The 20,983-nt window shown below is 45.8% G+C and overlaps 1 protein-coding gene and 1 long non-coding RNA gene across 4 annotated transcripts in view; one reads left to right on the top strand and one right to left on the bottom strand.

Moving 5' to 3' along the window:
* The window catches only part of IGSF21 (immunoglobin superfamily member 21), a 462,769-nt gene that overhangs the window by 184,011 nt on the left and 257,775 nt on the right, over positions 1 to 20,983 (bottom strand). The gene's annotated exons all lie outside the window — the stretch shown is intronic.
* Positions 2,223 to 6,778, top strand: LOC142496553 (uncharacterized). Its single transcript, XR_012802053.1, has 3 exons — positions 2,223 to 2,278; positions 4,539 to 4,698; positions 6,507 to 6,778. It is a non-coding gene; the product is annotated as an uncharacterized LOC142496553 (long non-coding RNA).

Here is a 20,983-nt window from a genome sequence, read left to right as displayed (position 1 = left end):
GTGATGGGAGCGGGGGATGCCCCCTCATGTCCCCGCTTTCCCCCCCTCCCGCTTCCCCCCGGTCCCGCGTCAGAGAGCGCGCCGGGTGATGGGAGCAGGGGATGCCCCCTCATGTCCCTGCTTTCCCCCCCTCCCGCTTCCCCCCGGTCCCGTGTCAGAGAGCGCGCCGGGTGATGGGATGCCCTCTCATGTCCCCGCTTTTCCCCCACCCCCCGCTTCCCCCCGGTCCCGCGTCAGAGAGCGCGCCGGGTGATGGGAGCGGGGGATGCCCTCTCATGTCCCCGCTTTTCCCCCCACCCCCCTCCCCCCGCTTCCCCCCGGTCCCGCGTCAGAGAGCGCGCCGGGTGATGGGAGCGGGGGAAGCCCCCTCATGTGGGAGCGGAGCAGGAGATGGGCGGGGGAGCGTGGTGGTACTGGTCGCGGCCTGTGTGTGTATATAGGTGTGTATATATGTGTGTGTGTGGGAGTGTATGTATGTGTGTGGGAGTGTGTATGTATGTGGGAGTGTGTGTATGTGTGTGGGAGTGTGTGTATGTATGTGGGAGTGTGTATGTATGTGGGAGTGTGTGTATGTATGTGGGAGTGTGTGTATGTATGTGGGAGTGTGTGTATGTATGTGGGAGTGTGTATGTATGTGGGAGTGTGTGTATGTGTGTGGGAGTGTGTGTATGTATGTGGGAGTGTGTATGTATGTGGGAGTGTGTGTATGTATGTGGGAGTGTGTGTATGTATGTGGGAGTGTGTATGTATGTGGGAGTGTGTGTATGTATGTGGGAGTGTGTGTATGTATGTGTGTGTGTGTGTGTGTGTGTGTGTGTGTGTGTGTGTGTGTGTGTGTGTGTGTGTGTGTGTGTGTATATATATAGGAGAATGTGTATGTGTGTATGGGAGTATGTGTGACACCAGAGGTACCTCCCCCCCCCTTCCCCCAATCAGTCAGTCACCCCTGCCCCGGTCAGTCAGTCACCCCTGCCCCGGTCAGTCAGTCACCCCTGGCCCGGTCAGTCAGTCACCCCTGCCCCGGTCAGTCAGTCACCCCTGCCCCGGTCAGTCAGTCACCCCTGCCCCCCTCTCTCTGGTCTCCCCCATCTCCCCTCTCTCTGGTCTCCCCCATCTCCCCTCTCTCTGGTCTCCCCCCATCTCCCCTCTCTCTGGTCTCCCCCGTCTCTCTGGTCTCCCCCCTCTCTCTGGTCTCCCCCCTCTCTCTGGTCTCCCCCGTCTCCCCTCTCTCTGGTCTCCCCCGTCTCCCCTCTCTCTGGTCTCCCCCGTCTCCCCTCTCTCTGGTCTCCCCCGTCTCCCCTCTCTCTGGTCTCCCCTCTCTCTGGTCTCCCCTGTCTCCCCTCTCTCTGGTCTCCCCTCTCTCTGGTCTCCCCCCTCTCTGGTCTCCCCTCTCTCTGGTCTCCCCCCTCTCTGGTCTCCCCTCTCTCTGGTCTCCCCCGTCTCCCCTCTCTCTGGTCTCTTTCTCCCCTCTCTCTTTCTCTCCCCTCTCTTTCTCTCCCCCCTCTGTCTCCTTCTCTCTCCTTTCTCTTTTTCTCTCTCCCTCCTGTCTCTTTTTTTCTCTCCCTCCTGTCTCTTTTTCTCTCTCCCTCCTCTGTCTCTTTTTCTCTCTCTCTCCTCTGTCTCTTTTTTCTCTTTCTCTCTCTCCTCTCTCTCTTTCTCTCTTCCTCTCTCTCCCTCTCCTCTCTCTCCCTCTCTTCCTCTCTCTCCCTCTCCTCCTCTCTCTCCCTCTCCTCCTCTCTCTCCCTCTCTCACTCCCTCTCCCTCCCTCTTCCTCTCTCTCCCTCTCCTCCTCTCTCTCCCTCTCTCACTCCCTCTCCCTCCCTCTCCCTCCCTCTCCCTCCCTCTCCCTCTCTCTTCTTCTCTCTCTCCCTCTCTCTCCCTCTCTCTCCCTCCCTCTCTCTTTCTCTCTCTCTCCCTCTCTTCCTCTCTCTCTCCCTCTCTTCCTCTCTCTTCCTCTCTCTCTCTCTCTCTCTCTCTCTCTCTCTCTCTCTCTCTCTCTCTCTCTCTCTCTCTCTCTCTCTCTCTCTCTCTCTCTCTCTCTCTCCTCTCTCTCCCTCTCTTCCTCTCTCTCCCTCTCTTCCTCTCTCTCTCCCTCTCTCCCCCCCCCTCTCTCTCCTCTCTCTTCCTCTCTCTCCCCCTCTCTGTATCTGGATATCTTATTTACCCTATATATCTTAACTGTCCTATACTACACCAAAATAACCTATACTGCTTTATTCCAGATCTGACTCAAGCTTCACACAGAAGACATCGGAAGCCCCCCTAACCCAAAAGACAGGTAGGGAACACATCCCCTCCAACTTATAACATTGCGGGAATGAGGTACCTGGACATTGAGGGTCTGCGGATCAGGTAAGATCCCAGGCGGGATTGCTGCTTTAGAAATTGTGAAGCGGGGACGTCCAGACACTGGTTAAGGGGTTCAGGAAACTAGTCATTCACACCTGGCTTTTATTTCTAGATCCGACACTTACACACACACACACACACACACACACACACACACACACACACACACACTAAATACATTTATCAAAAACGAATGTTGTTCTGACTAGGAATTTATTAAATGTATTTTAATTATATATTTTATTTTAAAGCGGGGTTGGGGGCGGGACTAGGGGGGGTTGGGGGCGGGACTAGGGGCGGGTTGGGGGCGGGACTAGGTGGCGAGTGGATTTTTTGGTTGGGCGAGTAGATTTTTGGGTGATTTGTCGAACACTGTATATATATATAATGTGTGTGTGTCTGTTCTTTTCTTGAAACAAGTTGCCCTCCTCAACCTTTTCTATATTATTATAGAAACTGTATGTGAACATTTGTATATAACTTACTCGTTTAGTATTAGTAGCACACATAGTTAGAGAATATTAATAGTGATATTATGGAAATTATAATATATTAAATTTAATTAACATATATACACACACAACGCAGATCCGGCCTTAGCACAAGGCAACCCGCCTTGGGCCCCGCGCCTTCGGAGGCCCCGCGCTCTCTCCTCTCCCTCCTGTCAGCGATGGGACCCAACTTTCACCCGACCGGAGGGGGGATGGCGTGGAGCCCCCTCCACCTCCAGCTCCTCCCTCTGGTCGGAAGTTGGATCCTATTGCTGCCTGGAGGAGGGGGATGAGGGAGCTCGGGGCCGCAGGACTGGCAGAGAGATGTGTGGTGTGTACGTGTGCCCGCACGCTCTTACCCTCTCCACAGCGGGTTGCCTCGTGCAGCGTACCTCACGGTGTCATTTGATGCGGCGTTTGATATGGCAATGTGACATCACATGATGCTGTGACTTTATGACTCTGTGACACTGCCGAAGAAGGGATGCTGTCTATGTCCAGCTCTTTTATTTTGTGAATTTAAATGTTATTAAATCGGGTATTCAGCATAACAACAATCATTCAAAACAACAAATCCTGCATCATATTGATGCGGTATTCATAAATACAACGCACATTTTATAAAGGTTCGTATTACTTGTTATCACTGAAATGTAAAATATAATCCTAGTGCACAGGCCTTGTGTCCCTGTCAGAGCCCAGCACAGATAAGGGGAGGGGAAGCGTTGACTCCTGTTTAGCACCTAATGATATCACCAAGAAGGGAACAGCCCGAGGAAATCAAACCCCTCCCAAATCTGCGCTCATCGTATTTACAAACGAATAAAACATTGCATTGCAAAAATGCTCGTGTGTGTCTGTGAAGACATGAAGCTGCTGTATGGGTAATGTAAGTCAGTATGTGTTTTATAACTGTTTATATTTCTTCTTTGTCATTTCTGGTTTAGTTTATCTGATTCTGCATCTAATTCTGTCTCCCCCTAAGTCTTTAGCTTCCCTTTTCTACTTTTCACTATCTTTAGCTGTCTCATTTATTCGCCCTCTTTAGCTCTCAATCTTCATCTGCAGCTCTCTCTATCTCTCCTTCTAGCACAGCATCTGTACGCTTGGCTTCAACCATTATGTAGCTTAGAAGCAATTTATTCATGTTTGTGACTGTTGCTCTAAATATGTGCCTTGCTCAGTTGCATAACAGGGACATCATTTCCTCCAGCAAAAGAGTTTTACGCCACTGTTTAACTGATTTAGAATTCCTATCAAAAGGTGGGGTTTCACTGGGGGGGGGGGGGGACAGGTACGAAGCAGGGGGTCTATGGAGCTATCCGTGTTAATTTCAGCACTGGAAACCCCCTGCTTGCAGAGATACTTTACTCCGAAAGTGCTGCCAGTAGCATCTCTGGCTTGGTGAACAATATGGAGGTTTCAGTCTACTGCACTACTGAAGCCAATAGGAAGCCGGAATGTCACCCGTCGTGTCTTCCTATTGGCCAGCCTGATGCAGGAGCTTTAAACCTGCTTAAGTTACCAGCGGCACCTTCGGAGGTATGCATCTGGGGAAGCTGGGGTTTCTGGAGCTCAAATTAACGAGGTTCCGCTCCGGAGACCTTCTGCATATACTGTACCTATTTTTTTTATTTATTTAAACAAGTAGGTAGGAATGCTCCTCTAATTGGGTAATGTGACACTATTTTATTTCAGACACTCTGATCACTGTCCTGCAAAGACCTTAGATTAGGGGTGTCCAACTCCAATCCAAAAGGGCCACCAACAGGTCAGGGTTTCAGGATATCCCTGCTTCAGCACAGGTGACTCAATCAGTGGCTTAGTCAAAAACAAAGTTAAAGAAGATACAATCAGAGTGAGTTCTGCATTTTCTCCTGTTGTCAAAACTTGTTGCTAGTTAAATACGACACTCCTCCTAGGACCTAAATGAATGGCAGACCCATCTTAAACTCCTTTGGTACCCGAGGGTCCAGCCTAGGGATGTCACATTTAAGTTTTTATAATACGAGACGCCGGTATCCAGTATGAAAGTGTGATGTCACATGAGTAATGAATGCTTTGCAAAAGCTTCAAGCTGAATGTTATTTCCCCCAACCAGGCAGTCAGTCACCCAGTCACCCACCCAGGCAGTCAGTCACCCACTTCCGTATTAACAATAACAAGAAAACAGTTAAGTAAAAGCCCCCCCCTCTGCATCCACTAGCCCCCCTCCGCATCCACTAGCCCCCCTCCGCATCCACTAGCCTCCCTCTGCATCCACTAGCCTCCCTCCGCATCCACTAGCCTCCCTCCACATCCACTAGCCCCCCTCCGCATCCACTAGCCCCCCTCTGCATCCACTTGCCCCCCTCCGCATCCACTGCCCCCCCTCCGCATCCACTGCCCCCCCTCTGCATCCACTGCCCCCCCTCCGCATCCACTGCCCCCTCCGCATCCACTAGCACCCCTCCGCATCCACTAGCCCCCCCTCCTGACACCATCCCCAAGGTAAGTCTGAATTTTATATGTATTGGGGTGGTGGGTGTATTTTGTAAATGTATTGGGGTGGTTGGTGTATTTTGTAAATGTATTGGGGAGGTGGGGTATTTTGTATATGTAATGGGGAGGTGGGGCTATTGTGTATATGTATTGGGATGGTGGGGGTCTTTTTAAAATGTGGTGGGGTCTTTTTAAAATGTATTGGGGCCACCCACCCACGCATGCAGTCACCCACCACCCACCCAGGCAGTCAGTCAACCAGGCAGTCAGTCACCCAGGCAGTCAATCACCCAAAAGGCAGGCAGTCAGTAACCCACCTAGTCAGCCACCCACGCAGTCAAGGGGCAGTCAAAACCCAGGCAGTCACCCACCCACTCAGGCAGTCACCCACCAGGCAGTCAGACACCCACCCAGGCAGTTAGTCAGTCACCCACCCAGGCAGTCAGTCACCCACCCACCCAGTCAGTCAGCCAGCCACCCAGGCAGTCAGTCATTCACCTACCCAGGCAGTCAATCGGTCACCCAGTCAGTCAGTCACCCACGCAGACAGTCACCCACCCAAAGGCAGTCAGTCAGTCAACCATGCAGACAGTCAAGGGCAGTCAGTCAGTTACCCAAATCCAGTCAGTCACCCACCCAGGCAGACAGGCAGTCATCTACCCACCCAGGCAGTCAGTCACCCACCCAGGCAGTCACCTACCCAGGCAGTAACCCACCCAGGGGGTCAATCAGTCACCCGCTTCCGTATTAACAATACCAAGAAAACAGTTAAGTAAAAGTTGCGCGCTAAAAAAAATGTTTTCGTGATAGGTGCGCTATGGTTGGGTAGGTGCGCTACTTTCATCTGTCCTGGGCCCCATGATTTCTGGTGGTGGCCCTGGCTGTCAGTGCAGCAGAAGAGGACCAAAAATGCAAAGTTCTGTGGGGAAGATAATGTGACCAGGCAGTTACTGGATACAATTGGTGCACTGCTAGAGAGAGGGCAGGGCACAAAAAGGGGTGTGCCAGAGCCTGTTTCAGAAGAGGAAAGGGATGCGACTTTGTAAATTGTTGCTATAGAACCAAATATGCTGGTTACATTATAATACATTAAAAAAGTAATTCAGAGTTGTTGTTTTTTTAAATGCTACAATTATTTTCTCATAGTACAGAACTGATTTTTTTTTTTTTTAAACACACATACAGGCATACCCCGCATTAACGTACGCAACGGGACCGGAGCGTGTATGTAACACAGGCACACCCCGCATTAACGTACGCAATGGGACCGGAGCATGTATGTAAAGCGAAAATGTACTTAAAGTGAAGCACGACCTTTCCCCACTTATCGATGCATGTACTGTACTGCAATCGTCATATACGTGCATAACTGATGTAAATAATGCATGTGTAACAGGCTCTATAGTCTCCCCGCTTGCGCACAGCTTCGGTACAGGTAGGGAGCCGGTATTGCTGTTCAGGACGTACTGACAGGCGCATGCGTGAGCTGCTGTTTGCCTATTGGGCGATATGTCCTTACTCGCGAGTGTGCTTAAAGTGAGTATCCTTAAACTGGGGTATGCCTGTACTGTATGCCGTGAAGCGTGGTACTCGTGATGCACTCTGGCAACAGGGCGCATTGCAGGTGATACAGCTAAGCGACGGGTTAATGGGACGTTTGGCGGGAAAAGGAGACTATGGGCCTCATGCAGTAAGCCCCGATAAAGCTTTTTCGGCATTTTATAGCCGTTTTTTGCCCTCCTGATTCAGTAAGCCCCGATAAGTGGGAATTATCGGCAACTTTTCTTCCGAAAAAAAAAATTTCGCCACCCGGCTGCCGATAAGCCACTTATCGGGACTTTTTTTTCCCGCCTGAATTCAGTAAGCCCCGATCAGCTTTTTGGTGCTGATCGGCAGGCCAGATTGGAGATTTTATGGCCAATCCAGCCCGCCAACTAAAGTTGGCAACTTGCTGAAGGAGAAGCATCGGCAAGGGCGACACTTAGGAAAAATCAGCCCTTTTTCCTGCCTGTGATTGATGCCGGGGGTCTCCGGAGCTGATACCCGCACCGGAGCCCCCCGGCATGCATCCGAGGCAGGAAAAAGGCATTTAAAAGCCACTTCATTACCTTAGCGGCTAACCGCTAAGGCAATGAAGGGGTTAGCCCACCGTGCCAGCGTTATTGTGGGTAGCGGGGATGGGTGAGGGGGGTATTTGGCCCTGGGTGTGAGTTTAGGATTTGCGGAGGGGATGCGGGGGCACTTTACCCCTTCACTGAAGGGGTTAAGGCTTCCCGCTACCCACCCGCAAGCCCTAAACAACCACCGTTGGGGCTAATGCCCCCTTCACACACCCCCACTACCCACAATAATAAAAAAAAAACACCTCAGCCCCACAATAACGAATTAAATAAATAATTAAATAATTATATATATGTATATATATATATATATATATATATATATATATATATATATATATATATATATATATATATATATATATATATATATATATATATATATATATATATATATATATATATATATATATATATATACCCAACAACACCTATACCCCCCTAACATACAGTATAGTAATGGGCAGAATGACTATTATCCACAAATGGATAATAGTGCAGTTGTCCATTTACAATACATACACAACAATAAAGACTTTAAATACATATAGCACTCACCCATGTCCCACTGCCACGATGAAGGCCATCCTCATCTTCATCCTGCCCATGCCCCATCCGCTTCTGCAAAACAAACACAAGAATTACAACATCCAAATTAATATCCCCTAACCCCTTAATCACCATAGCGGTTATTAACCGCTACAGTTATTAAGGGGTTAAGCCACCATCACCCACATACCCTCCCCCACAAAGCCCCCCAACCACCCTCACCCAATACCCACAGGGGAGTCCTACCAAATACCCTTGGGCCTAATACCCCCTCCCCCAGCACATACAGTACAATAATGTGCCAAATAACTATTATCCACATAGGGATAATACATTATTTGGCCATTATTAAACACATTCAATAACGTTAAAATGTAAAGAAAATTGTACTAACCTCATCAATAAGAAGTCTCCGTCGCCAGCATCATCCTTGGGGTCCGTTGCCAACATTAGAAATAGCCACAACATTTGAATATCATTAACATAACACTGAACCCCTTAATCACCTTATCGGGTACTAACCTGAAAGGTAATTAAGGGGTGAAGCCATCCTGCAATGCCTACAACAGTTATGCATAACATCCTCAGTGAAATTAAAACCAATTGCCTAACCAAATTCCATTTAATCATTCAATCTGTAGGCTCACATGCCTCATAAAACATTGCATTTACAGTGTATACATGTAGCATAACATGTAAACTGCATGTACACGCTGCAAATCAATGTTAACAATACAATAATGCCACTCAAATCGCCATACATCACAAGAAGTATATTATTTAATACAATAAACTCACCATCAATGAATTACCACACATCAATTACATCCCTAAACAATTAAAATACCATCCATACCAATTACACAATGAACTAAAGCTATCCTAACAGAGAACAACTTCAAAACATAGTCAAAAGTACACCAACAATTACAATATAATAAAGCAAGGCTTTCCATATCCTACTGTACGGCCTGGAAGCCCAAAACTTACATCTGTCTAAAAATAAAATACATTTAGCACACATCAATGCATAGCCACAATGATTAACAATACAGAATTAGAAGCTTTAACAACACTATCATTTCTTACCCTGTATATATATCTGTACACATACATACAGACATACATACAGTGGGAAGAAATGATATGCATTGTAAAAAATGAAAACATGCAAAAGCAACACAAAAAACAGTTACATTAAGTACATTTCTTTATTTAACTTACCATTACTTGCCCACACCGACTCCCGTTGATCAGCTTACTCACGAACCAATCCACGACACCATCCACGACACCATCCAGGAACAAATCCACGAACCAAACCAGGAACCAATCCAAGAACAAGTGCAGGAACCAATCCAGGAAGCAAGCCACGAAGAAATCCAAGAAACAATCCACGACACGATCCAGGAACAGGAACCCATAAAAGAAAAAAACATAACAAATTAAACATTAAAATAATAAAACATGACAATCAAGGGTTGTACTAGTTTTATTCTTAGTGAATCTGTATTACAATACCTTGTTCCGGGGTCTTCTTGACGTCCGGTGCCACGCCCTGGTCTTCAATCTTCAGGAGGAGGTCCGTCCTCCTCGGCATCTGCCTTCAAAATGAGACGACATAGGCTTTTAAAGGCCTATGACGTCACATTTGTCGTCATATGGTTCCCACGGCCCTGATTGGGCCGTGAAAACCATGTGTTTTGGCCGATGTAAAAAAATTGATGACGTCACTTAAAGGCAATGCCAGCACAGCCAATCAGAATGGCTTTGCTGCTATTGCCTTTACGAAAACGTCATGAAATGACACATGGCCGGACTCACATGGTAAGCCAGCCAATCAGAGCGTGGGAACTCCATCCCTACTCTGATTGGTTCAAGTACCATGTGAGTCCGGCCATGTGTCATTTCATGACGTTTTCTTAAAGGCAATAGCAGCAAAGTCATTCTGATTGGCTGTGCTGGCATTGCCTTTAAGTGACGTCATCAATTTTTTTACATCGGCCAAAACACATGGTTTTCACGGCCCAATCAGGGCCGTGGGAACCATATGACGACAAATGTGACGTCATAGGCCTTTAAAAGCCTATGTCGTCTCATTTTGAAGGCAGATGCCGAGGAGGACGGACCTCCTCCTGAAGATTGAAGACCAGGGCGTGGCACCGGACGTCAAGAAGACCCCGGAACAAGGTATTGTAATACAGATTCACTAAGAATAAAACTAGTACAACCCTTGATTGTCATGTTTTATTATTTTAATGTTTAATTTGTTATGTTTTTTTCTTTTATGGGTTCCTGTTCCTGGATCGTGTCGTGGATTGTTTCTTGGATTTCTTCGTGGCTTGCTTCCTGGATTGGTTCCTGCACTTGTTCTTGGATTGGTTCCTGGTTTGGTTCGTGGATTTGTTCCTGGATGGTGTCGTGGATTGGTTCGTGAGTAAGCTGATCAACGGGAGTCGGTGGGGGCAAGTAATGGTAAGTTAAATAAAGAAATGTACTTAATGTAACTGTTTTTTGTGTTGCTTTTGCATGTTTTCATTTTTTACAATGCATATCATTTCTTCCCACTGTATGTATGTCTGTATGTATGTGTACAGATATATATACAGGGTAAGAAATGATAGTGTTGTTAAAGCTTCTAATTCTGTATTGTTAATCATTGTGGCTATGCATTGATGTGTGCTAAATGTATTTTATTTTTAGACAGATGTAAGTTTTGGGCTTCCAGGCCGTACAGTAGGATATGGAAAGCCTTGCTTTATTATATTGTAATTGTTGGTGTACTTTTGACTATGTTTTGAAGTTGTTCTCTGTTAGGATAGCTTTAGTTCATTGTGTAATTGGTATGGATGGTATTTTAATTGTTTAGGGATGTAAGTGATGTGTGGTAATTCATTGATGGTGAGTTTATTGTATTAAATAATATACTTCTTGTGATGTATGGCGATTTGAGTGGGATTATTGTATTGTTAACATTGATTTGCAGCGTGTACATGCAGTTTACATGTTATGCTACATGTATACACTGTAAATGCAATGTTTTATGAGGCATGTGAGCCTACAGATTGAATGATTAAATGGAATTTGGTTAGGCAATTGGTTTTTATTTCACTGAGGATGTTATGCATAACTGTTGTAGGCATTGCAGGATGGCTTCACCCCTTAATTACCTTTCAGGTTAGTACCCGATAAGGTGATTAAGGGGTTCAGTGTTATGTTAATGATATTCAAATGTTGTGGCTATTTATAATGTTGGCAACGGACCCCAAGGATGATGCTGGCGACGGAGACTTCTTATTGATGAGGTTAGTTCAATTTTCTTTACATTTTAACGTTATTGAATGTGTTTAATAATGGCCAAATAATGTATTATCCCTATGTGGATAATAGTTATTTGGCACATTATTGTACTGTATGTGCTGGGGGAGGGGGTATTAGGCCCAAGGGTATTTGGTAGGACTCCCCTGTGGGTATTGGGTGAGGGTGGTTGGGGGGCTTTGTGGGGGAGGGTATGTGGGTGATGGTGGCTTAACCCCTTAATAACTGTAGCGGTTAATAACCGCTATGGTGATTAAGGGGTTAGGGGACATTAATTTGGATGTTGTAATTCTTGTGTTTGTTTTGCAGAAGCGGATGGGGCATGGGCAGGATGAAGATGAGGATGGCCTTCATCGTGGCAGTGGGACATGGGTGAGTGCTATATGTATTTAAAGTCTTTATTGTTGTGTATGTATTGTAAATGGACAACTGCACTATTATCCATTTGTGGATAATAGTCATTCTGCCCATTACTATACTGTATGTTGTGTATTGATGCTATGTTTATTGGGGGCATTTGTCCCCAATAAACATGCTACTATGCGTTAACCCCTTCATTGCCTTAGCGGCTATCCGCTATGGTAATGAAGCAGCATTAATGTATTTTAATAATATTGTGCGGAAGCAGGAGGCCCCCTGAGCTGAAGCGCATTTATTTGTGGCTCAGAGACCCCCTGCCTCCCGAGTTACAGGCCCCGGTTTGGGCCATCGGTTACAGTGTGGACGCCATGTTTATTGCGGGGACGCTATAAACATGGCGGCGACACTGCCACCTGATGACACATACCGGGGCCTGTAACTCGGGAAGCAGGGGGTCCCTGCTCCACAAAGCAATGCGGTTCAGCTCAGGGGACCCCCTGCTCACTGTACAGTATAATTAAAAAGACATTCATGCTGCTTCATTACCGTTGCACATAGCAGCCAAGGTAAGGAACGAGTCTTTATTGATGTGTGTGTGTTTTATTTATACTGTACATGTGCAGAGGGTCTCCGGAGCAGAACAGCGTTGGTTTGAGGTCCGGGGACCCCCTGCCCCCCGAGATACAGGCCCCTTTATGGGGTGCCGGTATCCCTCTGGTTTGTTTACAGGTCGCGGTCACGTGATCGGGACCTTTAAACGCCGAGGGATACCGGCACCTCATAAAGGGGCCTGTATCTCGGGGGGCAGGGGGTCCCCGGACCTCAAACCAACGCGGTTCAGCTCCGAAGACCCCCTGCACATGTACACTATGAATAAAAGTTGTTTATAATACTTTTTTTGGTGCCGAAGTTTGCGCTGAGAGAGCGGCTTGTCTCTCTCAGCTGCAAACATCTATCGGCACCAAAGGCTTATCGGGAGCCTTATCGGGAGCCAGGCTGTATCGCCACAGCTCATCGGCAGCTTTGCTTTCGCAGTGCTTCAGCAGGGATCGGAAGGATTCGGCCCTTACTGAATACTGCGAGGGCAAATCGCCCAAAAAAAACATTTTCGCAATTCGTGCCGAAAATTTTGTATCGGGGCTTACTGCATGAGGCCCTATATTAGGTAAGGGGGAATATTAGATCATTGTACACCTTGATAAAGAGCGCACGCTCGAAACATGTCGGTGGGGGCCTGAGGGCTCTATTTTTTCTGCTAACCATGCTCTGACCATAATAAACCTCTCATTTTGGGAAACACTCTCTAGCATATTTTTTATGTAGCTGTGCTCCAATTCTCCTTTCTGGATATCTGTACTGTATGCTGGCCTTTTCCCCCCATTACTTTTTTCTTTTGACATAGGATTGAAGCAGGGGGTCTCCAGAGCCGAACCCCATACATTTAACTCTGGGAACCACCTGATTCTTGTTCTAAAGACCTCCGAAGGGGGTTGCCGATCCAGTTTGGCTACCAGGGTTCACGTAATGACGGAGTTTAAAAGCTCCCGCCTCCTGCAGGCCGATAGGAAGCTGTGACATCATCCGGTGCGGCTTCCTATTGGCTCAGATAACATGGGAGGTTTAAACTTGCAGGAGATACCGGCACCCCCTACGGAGTTAAGTATCTCTGTAAGCAGGTGGACGCCGGAGCTGAAATGAATGGGGTTCGGCTCTGGAGACGCCCTGATTCAAACCTGTTTTAAAAAAAAACAAAAAAACATTTGGATTGCTCCTTTAAGTATTTTTAAATAGCTTTTCATTGAGTTTTTTGTGAAAACAATTAGCATGTTTAAGGAAAATACTCAAATAAAGTGGTTTGCATTTTATTGTGGGCTGTGTGGGAAAGCTCTTTAATATCTGGCAGTATTGTTTCCTATGGCACTGCATGTTATTTTGTGACACATTATTTTCTGTCAAACCCCTAATTATTGCTAAGGGGAATCTGTTGTACTGTACATTATCACGTATTATGGTTTGTCGTACTACCGCAAGAATTTATGAAGCTGGAATCTCTATACTGTATATATTTATAGGATACTATAATCATTTTATAAAGCATTTCCAATATATACTCAGCGGCAGAGAGCTTACAGACTCATTTTGATAGTAATTTGAAGGTAAAGCAAGATAAATTGACTGCTGTATTCCACTTTTAAAAGAAAAATGCCACAAGCACAATGCCTTTGCTTTCTCCAAGCAAATACACTGATTTTATCAAACCTTTACTTATACAAGTAGAAAACCCCGGCATGTACTGCATGTGTAGTAGGCCAACCCAGCATCAAAGGAGTTAATGGCCTAGAGTTGCCTCTAATAGCAATACAAGTGACCCCAATTATTGTGTCTTTCATAGGCGTTGGTTACAGACTTGTTCCACATGACCTAAAATAACCTCTCACTCAATTCTGTGTCCCTCTACTAGAGTCTAATATACAGTACACTGGGGTTTAAGGCTTGACAATAGTCTTTTTTTTTTTTTTTTAACTACTTTGCTGACAGAAGAAAGAAATACAATGGAACACCACTTGATGGGGTCAAATAGCATGTGTGGCAACCTGCACCGGCATTGCTTTTTAAAGAGGGTTCTCAACATACAGTATGTTATATCGCTTCATTCGTGGTTTGTACTCTACGTGCTACTGCTCTGGTCTAAGGGCACAGAATGGTGGTAAGAACACTACCTTGGATGTGGGTCAACCTGGTTCAACAAGTGTCAGTTCTCGATAGGATGTTAAGCAAGTCACTTCATTTCTCAAGCACCAAAAATTAGACTATAATCTTTTTTGTGCCGGGACTCAACATTCTAAGTACAGAATTGTACATTGTTAGATTTACATAAGAAAAGGGAAAAAAAACATATTATTAAGAGACCTTTTCTTCTAGTGAATTATCGGCGTATACATTATATTTTAATAAACCTACAAATCTTGTGATACCATGTTAGAGATTTTGTATTTTCTTCCCACACAGACACAGTGCCTTAGCCGTGGCATCATAGCGTGCTATACTTCTGCAAATATACAATAAAGAAGGAAGAAGATTATAATACCTCCAATTACAGTAACATCAAGAGATAATGGCCCCACAGGAGATAGGCAGCTCGAGAGAAAAAGAAGACAATGGGACACAGTGATCTTTTCCCCCAAACTCCATATTACAGTCTCCTGCCTAGAGGCCATAAAAAGTCACAAAGGAAATCCATTTATGGCTTCTTGCTGTGCGGAACTGAAGTAGTTGCTGTTCATCTTGTTCCCTAAACAGGGAAAGAATGGACATAGTGGACACTGAGTTCAGATGTTCTTTGTCAAACAGCCAATTCCTCCATCTCATTTTCCTGCAGACACAAGGATCGGCACAAGCTTTATTCTCTTCTTTTAGCAATTAGCTTGTTTTTTCACTAGCAAAATCGATGAGAAATTCCTTCTTCCTCTTACACCCTCTACATCCCACAGTATCACTTTTTGAGTTTGTTTGATGGATTGGTTTCTGAAGCTGTTTACCAGGCTTGTGCCCCCAAAGCATTTTGTTAGCCTTTAATTTTTCCCATGGTACTTTAAGTGGAAAATATACTTACAGCTCTACTGTCACGCCTCAGCCAGAAGCTCGCTCTTGCAACAAAATCTAACTATCAAAGCACATTAACCTATGACGTACTGAATATTGATTCTGAATATGGTGTCTATGGTGTTAAATACAGTATGCTGTGGAGCCATTGTGTCCATGCTTAGGAAGAATTTAAGGTGAAAAAACAAACAGAGATGGAAGTTCATGGTTATAGGAAAATGAGCACATATTAACAGAAAAATACCTTATCAGCACTATAAAAAATAGAAAATCAAATCCAGCCACTTGGGATGCTACTACCAGGGGCCAAAAGCTACTGTATGCTAAGTATCAAGAGTGGGTGCTATGACAAAAAAAATCTGGTCAAGATGTAGTAATCATGGAAAAATGGAGTCAAGCACACCGAACAGTGAAATAATTCAATGAGTAGCAAAAAAGGTCATTTTAATGACTTGAAGCAGTCATAGTAGCATCCAACGTTTCGGTGCATAAAGCAGCTTCATCAGGGGCTCCGCTCTACAAGAAGCATAGATAAGAACCACTTGTCCCACCGCGTCTGCCCATTCTCCTATCTGCTGAAAAACATCAGGCCTTATTTGACTCTCGGCTTCCTTTAGCATTTAGGATTCAACCGTATGCCGATCCCAAGCAATGTTTGCGTTCCCAAACTGTATTAACCCTTACCGTGCCTGTTGGGAGGCTATTCCACTAATCCACCATTCTTTCCATGATTAACTACTTCCTCCCGTCTCCTCTTCGCCTGCCACCTTCCAGCCTCAGAGAATGGCCTCTTGTCCTAGCACTTTTCTTTCTCTGAAATATGCTTCCCTTGTGTGCTTTATTGAAACTGTAGCCTTTCCTGATAAGTTTAGAGGGTTTCTTTGACATTTTTAGGCGTACAGTATGCCTCAATAAATCTTTGTGGTTTTTTTTTGCTTCAAGTTGCCTCCAGTTCTCTCCTTTTTGCTGTGCTCCTTTTATACATCATTCATCTATTTAGTGATAAGTTTCATGCTGTAGATCCCGCACCTTCTTTAGTAGATCCCTTTTTTTGCACAATCTCCAATGCATTTACGTCCTACCGGAGATCTGGTCTCCAGAGTGGAACACAGTGCTCTAGATGAGGTCTCCCCAATGATCTATAAAGTGGCATCATCCCCAAATCTCTTTCTGCTGCTAATACCTCTCCACCCTAAACCCCCTAATATTCTACCTGGATTTCCCTATAGCTATCAGGAGTATGGAAACCCTGGGAGGTAATGCAGAACCCCAAAAACAAGAGACTGATATACAGTAAGTTAAATATTGTAGATAGAGTTCAATGTTCACACCAAGGCAGTTAATGCAAAAGGCAAAACAAAAAGAAGGTATCTTTAAAGTCTGCAGAGCTAGGTGCAAAAAGGTGAGGTAGCCAGGGAAAAACAAAAGAGCAGGGGGATGGGGGGGCATAAAGTGCAAGGGGAATACAAGGCAAAACAAAAGGTACCTGTAAAGTCTGGAGAACTACAGTAGATGCAAGATAATGGTAGCTAAGAAAAGACAAAGAGCAAGGGGCAAGAGAATAGCCAGACTTTTTCTCAGGAACAAAAATGTTGAAAAGCAACATCTAGCAGGCTGGATGGGGTTTAAATACCCTAAGCTAAGATGGCTGCTGGCCTCATGGGAGACTCCAGTTCCTACCAGTCCTGGACCTGAACTTGACTCCTCTGTGCACCCCTACATGTCTATGGGGAGTATAGTGGGAGGGAATCTTGACAATAGCTTTGTTACATTGTTCGCCTACTTTTCAGTCTGGTGAAATAATGACCACCAGGTCCTTTTCCTCTATAGTAGTTGACTTTATAGTGCCATTAATCCTGTATTCTGCCTTGCAATTTTTGTGACCCATTATTTTGCATTTTGTGGCATTAAATTGTAGTTGAAACACTTTTGACCATTCCTCCAATCTACCAAAATCATTAATCCTTTTGTTTATCCCCCTAGTGGCAACCCAGTTGCAGATCTGTGTGTAATCTGCAAACAAAATGCATAATTTCTCCTCCAAACTATATGTAATGTCAATAAGAAAGATATTAAGGAGCACCGGTCCCCGTACTTACCCTGAGATCCTACACTATTTACCCCTCCTCTGAGTGTACTCATTTTACCACAACTTGCCGTCACCTATCCTTCAACCAATGCCTTATCCATTCTACCACCTTAAGAGTCCAATTCCAAGCATTGCAACTTGTTTAAATGTCTTCTATGTTTATTTATGAAAATGTGTTACCAGGAAGTAATACATTGAGAGTTACCTCTCGTTTTTAAGTATGTCCTGGGTACAAAGTTATAACAATACATGATTACATTAAAAGAACAGAGGTTATGCATTCAATTCACAGACATTTCAGGGACAGATAAGAATTGGAAAATTGGGTACAGGGGATAAAGGGCTGGTGAGTTTCAGAATGAAATAGAGAAGCTTTAACATCACCAAACATCAGCAAACGGCTCACACCCTTTAGCTGTCCGTCTTTGGGGCGACGCAGATGTACACTGAAGGGGTTCAGATTGAATGCAGCTGTGAATTCAAAGTTCTTTGTCCTCTTGGCTCATTAACATTCCAGTGGGTGGGGTTGAAGTTCAACAAAGTACAAGCAAATGTTAACCCTTAGCCCGCTGGTCCTGTGCAGAAGGGAGCAGCACTTGGGGATCCCCATCAGGCTCTGATGCAGATGTACACTGAAGCCGTTCAGATTGAATGTGGGACTGTGTCAAATGCCTTACTAAAATCTATTACTTTAGCAAGCCAGTAACACAGTAAAAATAAAATTGCATTTGTTTGACATGAACCCTCCTTTCTCCAGTCGCCCATCCCATACTGTCTGGGATCTCAAGTTGCTGGACTTTAGATAGTAAATCAATCTAACTTTCAGTAATGTTTCCATTAACTTCTCCACAAGTAATGTCCGGCTCACTGGCCTGTAGTAACCTGCTTCTTCCCTACTTCTACTTTTGAAAGGTGGGAAAACATTTGCTCTTCTCCAGTCATCTGGAACTATAATTGTTATTGGTGACGTGTTAAATAATGATGTTAATGATGTTGTCAGATAGACAAGGAGAGGGAAAAAACGGAGCACTATCTCCAATGCTGTAAAAAACAGCCAATAAACCACAGGGTATGCGTTCCCAAAATAAAGCTATTTAATGGCTCAAAAATCAGTTACAAAACACACCTTTTGTAACTGATTTTTGAGCCATTAAATAGCTTTATTTTGGGAACGCATACCCTGTGGTTTATTGGCTGTTTTTTACAGCATTGGAGATAGTGCTCCGTTTTTTCCCTCTCCTTGTCTGTGAAGATTTCTACAACGGAGGCACATTCAACCTGGAGGTGCTGGACATCTACAAGGACTTTCTTTTCATCGTGGAATCTGCTTCCCAAGTGAGTCCGTTCCAGCTTTGCCTCAATCAAATTTCCAGGGATCATCAACTGGTAACTATCCTTACCTCATTGCCTTGTGGGATAGCTGTTTACCTGATCCAATAGGACATATACATATCAACAGGTTGTCTTCCAATTCATTATAACAATTTTCAAACTACACAATTGTCTTGAGAGCATCACACATTTTTTTCTTCTATTGCACTGATGTTGTCAGATAGATGATCAGGTCCAGCCACTTGGGATGCCCCTGCCAGGGGTCTAGAGCAATGCAAAAATATCAAAGATGGGTGCTAAGACTGAACATCCGGTCAAGATGTAGTAATCATGGAAAATGGATCCATAATGAATGTGCTTGTATACACCGAAACATTGGATGCTGCTATGACTTTTTCAAGTTATTAAATTTACCCTTTTTGCTACCTACTGAATTTCTCCTTATTTTTTGCGCATGACTATTTTTTCATAATAATGTTACCAGCCCACCCCCAAGCTCTGCTAATATCTTTGGATGTCGCATGTCTCCCATCTGGCACATTGACTTGTCCACTTTCAGTTTTGAAAGTTCTTAAAGGACTTTCTCCTTGTGTCCACCCAATTTCCATTTATATTCCTGTTACCCAACTTTAGTCCCTCCCCTTCAGCTGTGAAAGATGGAGAAAAAATAATTATTAGGGGGTCTGCTATACCTTTGTCATCCTCAACAATACTTGTCCCTTCTGTCTTTAGTCTTATTATTCCTCATTTTGTTTGTCTCCTTTCACTTACTGTATGTAACGGGTATTCCCTATGAATACAGCCGCTACTACCTGCTGTGCAACCTGTGTGGCTCTCAGGAGCCTAAGCCTCCGCTAGGGGAACTTGGGGTACATACATATTATACATCTCTTGGTGCAACGCCTCCATCTGGGAGGGATCCCAACGGAGTGGGAGGAGGCCCTCACAGGAAACAACCACACAACGCGAACGAATATAAAACAGGACTGGCTTTACTGCATGGGAACACATATATCACGCAATAACATCATAACATCATAACATCATCATGCGCCACGGCGGGCGCTAACCACACTGGGTGTCACGGCGGACACTAACCACACTAGGCGTCACGGCGGACGCTACCACCTCTAGGCGTCACGGCGGATGCTACCACCTCTAGGCGTCACGGCGGACGCTACCACCTCTAGGCGTCACGGCGGACGCTAACCTCCCACAATGTGACCCCACCCTGTGTCCAGTAACCCCCACCCAAATGTCTCGTGCTCCCAAAGTCAAATACCACTGTACATGTGTATGTGTGACTGCGCAGCCACTATGTTTGGTGATAGGCCTGGTTGGTGCACGTGAGTTGCAGGTTACCTGCCCGGGCTCCAGCCACGGGTACCGCGATATAAATCCGCACGATCCGACGTGGTCCTCCACACCGCATGGGTTGAAAGTCCAGCGCGAACAATGTCACTCTTAGTCGCAGGGTCTTTGGTGGTGTTCTGAGCCCAGAACCCACCTCACAGGGCCGCACGGCTTCAACACTGTCCCTGACTATTCAACCAATAATGGGGCAGTGTCCCTATCTAGGGCCTGTCCCTAAGCTCCACAAGCTGATAGGTGACTCAGGACCTAACTGGGACCTTGGGGGCTGCTGGCCTAATGCAGAGGGTCACTGACCCCTGCATCCACCTCTTACCCCTAGCTGGTCCGGATCCTGAGTGCCTGCGTGCTGCCAAAACCCCGCGAAATGTATCTAACTGGGAGCAGGGGAATCCGGCCTTCCGATTGGCTCCCTGGCGTCATGTGTCTCTGCCCCTGTGCACGCTGGGGGCTGGCAGACTCATCTCGCGCATGCGCGAGCTATCCTGGGGCCTCCCGCGCTGTGTTCTACCACTGCGCATGCGCAACAGCCCTAACATGGCGGCGCCCTGCTTCCCGAGCCGCCGGGCCGGTGGCAACGCGATCGCGGCCTTAGCGACGGCCCGATCGCGTCCCCGGCAACCGGCCTGCTCGCCGCTCGGGTCCCTAGCTACCAGGGATCGATCTCTCTCTCTGCGCGCCGCCCCCCCCCCCCTCACTCCCTCGCACAAAGCGTCTGGCGAGAAGGGAGGAGGGGGTCAGCCATGACAGGGGGACCTGGCTATATCCTCCCCCTGGTGAAATTCCAACGTCCTCGCTTGGACCACATAACTTCCCAACAATGTACAAAATTATATAATAAAAAATGCAGTAACTATATGACTTAGCACAGGTAACTCTAAACGAGATTGCATAATTCGTTGAGCATCACAATCACAGAC

The sequence above is a fragment of the Ascaphus truei genome, chromosome 6, assembly GCF_040206685.1.
Source record: "Ascaphus truei isolate aAscTru1 chromosome 6, aAscTru1.hap1, whole genome shotgun sequence".
Taxonomy (NCBI): Eukaryota; Metazoa; Chordata; class Amphibia; order Anura; family Ascaphidae; genus Ascaphus; species Ascaphus truei.
This window is presented reverse-complemented; position numbering and strand designations above follow the sequence as displayed.